The sequence below is a fragment of the Rutidosis leptorrhynchoides genome, chromosome 3, assembly GCF_046630445.1.
Source record: "Rutidosis leptorrhynchoides isolate AG116_Rl617_1_P2 chromosome 3, CSIRO_AGI_Rlap_v1, whole genome shotgun sequence".
Lineage (NCBI taxonomy): Eukaryota > Viridiplantae > Streptophyta > Magnoliopsida > Asterales > Asteraceae > Rutidosis > Rutidosis leptorrhynchoides.
In genome coordinates this window covers 498,931,692-498,941,215 of record NC_092335.1, presented here as the reverse complement: position 1 = coordinate 498,941,215, position 9,524 = coordinate 498,931,692, and positions in this window count along the sequence as shown.

Genomic DNA, 9,524 nt, shown 5'->3' with positions numbered 1-9,524 from the left:
TAATACATATAATCGTAATTGATTAAATTCATATATTATATCTTAAATTATTTTTTATATATATTTAATTTGTATATATATTTAAATTGATTAATATTTCTGTAGTTATATATATATATATATATATATATATATATATATATATATATATATATATATATATATATATATATATATATATATATATATATATATATATATATGTTTGAGTGGTATTATATTAAAAATACCTAATTTGTTATATATGAATATTTATATAAAAGTTATTAATATGATTAATACATACTTATATGTAGTATTACTTATAAGTATAGTTTTATATCCATAATATCTATTTGGTAAAATAATATTAATAATAGTAATAAAAATTGTATTTGATTATAATGATAATATTAATAATAAAAATACTGATAATAATAATAATAATAGTAATATTAATAATAATAATAATAATACTAGTAGTAAAAATGATAATAATAATAATAATAATAATACAGTTTTAATAATAATAAAATGTTATATGTTAATAATAATAATACTAAAAGATGATACTTAGTAATAATAATACTAACAATAATACTAATACTTAATAATAATAATAATAATAATAATAATAATAATAATAATAATAATAATAATAATAATAATAATAATAATAATAATAATAATAATAATAAATGGGAACTACCTTATAAGCCTTTTTTTTAAAAAAAAATGCCCCAAGCCAGGCTCGAACCCGTGGCCTCTCGTTAACCCGCTAACAACCAATACCACTCGTTTGTCTGCTATTTTTCTGATTAAAACCCATACTCAATTTTATTTAACCCGTATTATGTATGTTTCCCATTTCATCTTCTTCACAAAACGTAATCGACCCAAAATCCATTCAATAATCAAAACACGAATACAAAACGATTTTTGGGATATTTAAACAAACAAAATCGATTCGTGGTGATTGGAATTAACAGAAATAAAAAAAATCAGTAGCAGCAGTAGCTGTAAGCTTCGAAAAAAAATATGAAGTCAAACATCAATATCGATTGTAAAGCTGTTTTAGAGAAAGATCATAACATGAATTGTTTTTCAAATCACCCTTATAAACTTCCTAAATCATCAATTGAACTTGAAACATCGAAACAACTTCAAATTTTACGATGAACACTCGGTTTAACTTTTTGAAAAATTAACGTTGACTCGAAAATTAAAGCTCGATATAATGAATTGGAATGTGAGATTTTACAGAAAGATTGACTAACTGAATCCTAACCTAACTGCATTAATGGATTTTGAAAAACAATACAAAATCGAGCTTTTGCAATTCGAGTTCAAGAACAGAGCAGAACGTATTTTCTTTTTATATTTTCTATTTTAAATTCTGAATTGCAGTAGTGGATATATATATAATGTGTAAGTGAATGATTGATCAATTAACAATAATTTGTTTTGTATCATAATTGAAGTCGACAGGAACAAGATCATAACCAGTAGAGATAAAAAATATTCAGGAGATAAATAAAAAAAATAAAGCTGGATCGTGATTAAATAAAAAAAGATCACGATTAAATTAAAAATTCAAAAGCAGTATTGACCTAATTTAGGTATGACTGATTCTTTTTATTTTTATTTTTATAAATATATTAATAAATATAATACTAATAATAATAATTATATTAATAATAATAATAATACTTTAAATATTATTAATAATGAGAATAATATGATAATTAATAATAATATTAATAATAAGTATAATAAGTATAACAATAACAATAATAATAATATTAGTAACAATAATACTAATAATAATAATAATAATATAAATTATGTTAATGATATTAATAATCATATTAATCATAATAATAAATGATAATAATAATAATAATAATAATTTTGATAATAATAATATTAATAATAATGACAATACTGATAATGATAATTGCAAATAATAATAATTAATGATAATATTTTTAATTATTATATTAATAATAATAATAATAATATGATAAATTAATACTAATACATTATTATTTATGAATAATTGTTCATGAATCGTCGGAAGTAGTCTAGTTAAATGAAAATTATGAACACAGTTCAAAATTTTTGAGATTCAGTTTAACTGACTTTAATTATCGTGTCAGAATCACATAAGGATTAAGTTTAAATTTAGTCGGAAATTTCCGGGTTGTCATATCTAACATCATTTTCTACCATCTTTTCCATCACAAAAGCCTGAGATAACGTCGGCGCGGACCTCATAAACGTCCTGTATTCTGGCAAGATCATATTCATAAAATGTTGGATTCTTGATTGTTCATCAGGCACCCATTTTTGCACAAACCTTAACTTGTCCATGTATTTCTCAATCACCTCAGGTACCATCCGCATCTCCTAAAACTCCATCTTGATTTTGTTCATGTCAAATACATTTCAATACTTCTCACATACCTTTCCGTAAAACTGCTCCCAAGTGATCATTCGAACTTGTTCTGGAGGAACACTTGCTATTATCGAATCCCACCACACCATAGCCCTGTCTTTCAATAACCTACTAGCATAAGTCACATTCAGTTCTGGTTCACACTGACAGGCCTCAAATGCCTTCTCAACCCCCCGTAACCAATTGAGAGTCACGACTGGGTCTGAACTTCTCGAGAACAGAGATGGTCAACAATCTCTGAATTGCTTAAAGGTGCATCTTTTTGGTGGCTGGTATTGTTGTTGGAATTGCTATTGTTGAAATGATTGTTGATATATGGGTGGCTGTACTTGGTTCATCATCATGGGATTTTGATAGTGGTAGTAATTATGTGGTGGCATGACATGCTGAGGAAATTGGTTCTGTAAAGGGTATTGGTACTAGTTCTGGTGTATTTGCGGTACGGTGTGTGATTGAGAAGTGGCAAAACCCGTTGGTGTATCCTCATTACCCAAATTTCTAGCTAACTCAAGCTCAGTAATCTTTTCCTAAGCTTCCTTAAACTTGCCTTCAAGCTCATGCACATAATCAGTCTCGTAAATCCCCGCCTCATCCTCCGCATCTGGAGCACTGAACGTTCCTGGGTGGATCGGGTTCGTAGCATTCACATCTCTATTATCTACCATCTGTACTACAAAACACTCGCATAAAACTTAGTGGATAACTGTTAGTTTACTAAAAACTAACATGCACAAACATCCTACATTCACTTAGCCCCCCATCCCACTGACATGTTTGACTTAACTCATGGTTTAGGAACAAATACGCGCACGTACTTGCTGCTAAACCATGTTCTGATACCAAGTTGTAACACCCTAATTTTTTTATATTACAGCGGAAGTACATTTAATTACTAAAATAATCCTGGTTAACGTTTATAAACCATAGATAACAAATCAACTTAGTTAACATTATTACAATATTCCAAAATGATGGTGTTACTTAAAAACATTACAAAATCAGAAAACCTCAGAGATCAGCCAATAGTCAAACATGTCTTCATCTCGTCCGTAGCACCCTTCCTACATCAGTACCTAAACCTGCAATGGGTGGAAATGTGGGGGGAATTAGCACAACTGCTAAGTGAATGGATACTATCTAACAGACCAAGCATAAGCAACCGAACATGCAAGGGTCACCTATATGCTAACGTTTTGAACTAGCATACAACAATAACTGACAATATTAGGATCGGCGGCTCGTACGAGCACACGACTTAGCTGATCAGGCTACAGTCTACCGATAGTCCGCTTTACTGATTCCACTGCATAATCATCCAGACACAACACATGCGTCCTTCTATGCTATACTGAACAATCAGTAACATCATGACCGACCAGGCTACCGCGATCGACCTCACGCTAACCCTACCTTGCCGCCTCGGTTGGTGACCAACTAACAGTGCTCACATAAGATCACAGATAATCAGTCATGCAATCGTCCTAACTAGCTTGGCAATATCTAACTACACATGGTATTCATACAGGACATAAACATAATAATAAAGAGTCTGAACAAGTAGCGTGTCAGCTACTTAATATTCTATCCGGAGATAGACCCACTCACCTAATACCAGCAACTAGCTCAGATAATCTATCACTGAGCGGCTTCCTTATCCTTATCACCTGAACATAAGGCAAATCAAGTTAGTTTCTGTACGTTAGCATAAAAACAGCACAGTACAGTAAATCAGTAACAAAAGTGTCACTAAAAGTCCAACTAACACTTATGCATTTTCAAAATTTACATCCTGATCATCATAAGTCACGCGGACAGCGTAACGACTAATAAACAGCTAAATTACACAACAATGCATCACTGATCTACATTCGTATGGTTGCACATGCATCCGTACGATTGCAAGTCCATCCGTACGGTTGCATCGTGCAGCCGTACGGTTGCACACCCACTGCCCGGTTACACCAACACCACTGCATCTGTACAGTTGCACATGCACCCGTACGGTTGCACAATGTACCCGTGCGGTTACAAGCTGCAACCGTACGGTTGTGTTCTTCGTGCAGTAGCAGAAGAAATGATGGGTTTTTGAACCAAAATCACCCAAATCTTGATTTCCACATATTTTGACACTAAAATCCGTTCAGGAAACATTTATAACACATAAAGAGACTTAAACCCCAACAGATTATGCCAAACAACATCAAAATCACATGATTTGACAAAAAAAACCCAATTTGAACCAAAACCTAATTAAAAGCACAAAATTCACTGATTGGAACACGAAATCAATTGAAGTTTACCTTGATTCAAACACTGAAATCACTAATAACAGATTATACACAAAGATTCAATACAAAAATGAGATTTAAGAGATTAGGGTTCTTGAATTGGTTTAAGTGTGTGTGTTGAACATGAAGAATATGGAAGAAACATCACAAATGAGCAGGTCTCAAGCTTATATTAGTGTTAAAACACAATACCCCATCACACACGGGTATTTACCAGTTATCTAATAACTTTCGTACTTAATTTGACTGCCCTAACAGAGTCCAAACTAAATAAGCGAACCTGTTCTGTGACCCTTGTCACAAACTGATCTTAACCAAATGATAAAATAATATAAACTATTCAACTAAAATAAAAATATAATTAACCACACAATTATGCCTAAGGGCAAAATAGTTATCTTACATCTAAGCCATGTCTAAGGATGTTACATTATTGTCCTTCCACCAATAAACGTGATTAAAACTTTTTATAAAGTCGACAATTATAAGGTAATTAATTATCTCTGTTTATACATTGGTCAATGTATGAACCCGTCAGAAATACTATAAAGTACTTGGGGAATTACCATAGGACCAGATCAAGACATTGGTCAAGAGTATAAGACTCGATGAAATACCGTTGCAACAGTAGAATACAGTGTTGATGTATTATAGGACTACTTGAGCATGGTCAATGTTAGAAGTTATGGAACCACTATAAGGGTAGTATATGGTGGATAACTAAGGGATTTATTGGGTAGATCAAAGTAAGGGTTGGTTTAAATCATCAGTGGGAATTTAACGCACTACAAGACAAACTAAGCTTATAAATCTTTAAGGATGACTGAGAACTATCAAAGGTTCTAATTTGTTAACAAACCCTTAGATTTTACCAAACCATTAACAGAAACAAATTCGAAACACAATCATAACCACTCACTTGGGTGATACACTAAGGTGTTAAGAAATGTTGGATATTATATATATGTATATATATATATACATACATATATATATATATATATATATATATATATATATATATATATATATATATATACATATATATATATATGTATATATACATATATATAGCTATGTTACTTTATTCTTGCGCGCAAGGTATGCATTGCATCCAAGATGGGCCACTTATATCCTTAAACCAGATAAAGCGTTGGGAGTTGAGCATAGTCCATCCTATCCGAATCATGATAGCCTAGTTCCTCGTGACATGTTAATTGAGAAATCAATTAGTAGGGAATCTAGTGTTTACACCAAGGTATATCTATCCAATGAGTGTCTCGCAATCATCTCGACACTATGTTATCTTAAATCATGATGAATCACGTCTTCTGAAGCGACCCGTCTTAATCCATAAGGACGAATACAATAATATATGATTACATCGCGAGGTATTTGACCTCTATATGATACATTTTACAAACATTGCATTCGTTTTTAAAAGACAAACTTTCATTACATCGAAAGTTGACGGCATGCATATCATTTCATAATATATCCAACTATAATTGACTTAATAATAATCTTGATGAACTCAACGACTCGAATGCAACGTCTTTTGAAATATGTCATGAATGACTCCAAGTAATATCTTTAAAATGAGCAAACGCACAGCGGAAGATTTCTTTAATACCTGAGAATAAACATGCTTTCAAGTGTCAACCAAAAGGTTGGTGAGTTCATTAGTTTATCGTAATCAATCATATTCCATAATTTTAATAGACCACAAGATTTTCATTTCCATTTCTCATAAATATACATCTCATATCAGGCATTTCGCAAACTGCATAGAGATAAAAATCATTCATTTGGTGAACACCTGTTAACTGACATTAACAAATGCATATAAAATATCCTCAAAACAGAATCCTCTCGTCTGTATAATAATAAATCGAAGTATTAAAGCATCCGTACCTCGGATGGGGTTTGTTAGGCCCATAGATCTATCTTTAGGATTCGCGTCAATTAGGGGTATTGTTCCCTAATTCTTAGATTACCAAGCTAAATGGGTGATATTCGATTTCGATAATCCAACCATAGAATATAGTTTTGAGTACTTGTGTCTATTTCGTCAAACATTTATAAAAATAGTGCATGTATTCTCAGTCCCAAAAATATATATTGCAAAAGCATTTAAAAAGGGAGCAAATGAAACTCACAGTACGATATTTTGTAGTAAAAATATTCATACGACGATACTGAACAATGCAGGGTTAGCTAGGAACAGTTAGCTAGGATTTTGTTACCGTGGTTTCTTAATAAAATTTCTCATAGTTAATTTGTTTGTTTCTAACATATTTTATTTTTTGTCTAATGTTTTCTTCATTATGCCACTTGTTGGATTCTGGTAAGTCAAAATCCAAATATGAAATTGAATGAAAATGGTTATTCTGTGGTGAACGAATTCGTATATCTGTGGATGTAAGTAGGATAGTAAATGACTCTTGAATCAGATTCGAAGAATGTACAGTGTAACTTATTAATGTGAAATCTAAATATTCCTCGGGTATTACCTACCCGTTAAAATATTTTCACCATTAACAGTTTGTACAAAAGAATTTTAATTACAATCTTTATGAAAACATATATACATATATATTTTCTTCAGATGTAATCATGAATTTAATGAGTTAATATGATATTAATCTCATTTGATTTATTGTTAGAACAGAATATATAATCTCTAAAACATTAGAGATTACATAATCGCCATGTCGAACGAAGATAAATGATGTAGAACGTCATGTAGGACGAAGATAATCGATGTAGGACATCACGTAGTATGATGATTATGCTGAAGGTACAGACTGTGAGTTTGAGGCATATAGTGTTGAGGCTTGTGCTGCGGATGTTATTGTTGGTGGTACTGGTGTTGCCGGTGCTGTTGCTAAAGCTGGTAGGTTTTGCACCACGTTTTCCAAATTGATTACTCGAGCGCGAAGCTCGTTGACTTCTTCCATTATTTCGGGATGATTGTCGGTCGGAATGAGCGGATGAATAAGGTTTAGAATCTGAGTTATGATATAGTCGTGGCGAGATACACTGGAAATGAGAGAAAAAATGGTATTACGAACAGGTTCGCCGGTAAGTGCTTCAGGTTCATTGCCAAGAGGACAATATGGTGGATGAAAGGGATCACCTTCTTCTTGTCTTCAATAATTAAGTAGGCTACGAACTCATCCCCAATTCATCCAGAATTGAAGATGGCTGATTGGTCGATCCATTCGGGTTACACTGCTTTCGGAGCTCGAGTGGATATTCATATCGGAATAGTTGTCGGAATAGCTGTCTGAGTAGCTATCGGAATCTGAGAGACTCGAACTGGTTGAGGGATCCATATCGTACGATCAGGGAATTGATTATCGATATGAGAAAGATTATAAGACTTTGATTGGTATTCTAAAATACATAATTTTCATATATATATATATATATATATATATATATATATATATATATATATATATATATATATATATATATATATATATATATATATATATATATATATATATATATATATATATAATACCTAAATCCCATAAGTTACGGAGGAATCTTCGAAAGCGGTTAGGCAAAGTTTACAGTAACAGATATGCTAAGATATGAATTTGTCTACACACTATCGATGCACTAAATGAAGTAATATGTGTCTAGACTAAGAATGATAAGTAGGTATTTTTTGACACAAAATGATAAGCAAAACTTTTGACATGCAGACACGGTCGAAGTCCAGACTCACTAATGCATCTAAACAACTGTCAGTTAGACACACTAATGCAAGACCTGGTTCGCTAAGACCACCGCTCTGATACCACATGAAGTGACCCGTCCTAATCCATAAGGACGAATACAATAACATATGATTACATCGCGAGGTATTAGATCTCTATATGATACATTTTACAAACATTGCATTCGTTTTTAAAAGACTAACTTTCATTACATCGAAAGTTGACGGCATGCATACCATTTCATAATATATCCAACTATAATTGATTTAATAATAATCAAGATGAACTCAACGACTCGAATGCAACGTCTTTTGAAATATGTCATGAATGACTCCAAGTAATATCTTTAAAATGAGCAAATTCACAGCGGAAGATTTTTTTAATACCTGAGAATAAACATGCTTTCAAGTGTCAACCAAAAGGTTGGTGAGTTCATTAGTTTATCGTAATCAATCATATTCCATAATTTTAATAGACCACGAAATTTTCATTTCCATTTCTCATAAATATACATCTCATATCAGGCATTTCGCAAACTGCATAGAGATAAAAATCATTCATATGGTGAACACCGGGTAACCGACATTAACAAGATGCATATAGAATATCCCCAAAACAGAATCCTCTCATCTGTATAATAATAAGTCGAAGTACTAAAGCATCCGTACCTCGAATGGGGTTTATTAGGCCCATAGATCTATCTTTAGGATTCGCGTCAATTAGGGGTACTGTTCCCTAATTCTTAGGTTACCAAGCTAAAGGGGTGATATTCGATTTCAATAATCCAACCATAGAATGTAGTTTTGAGTACTTGTGTCTATTTCGTCAAACATTTATAAAAACAGCGCATGTATTCTCAGTCCCAAAAATATATATTTCAAAAGTATTTAAAAAGGGAGCAAATGAAACTCACAGTACGATATTTTGTAGTAAAAATATTCATATGACGATACTGAACAATGCAGGGTTGGCCTTGGATTCACGAACCTATATCATTCGTATATATATATTAAAACATATAATCGTAACTGAACAAATTTATTTATTATATCTTTAATTGTATAT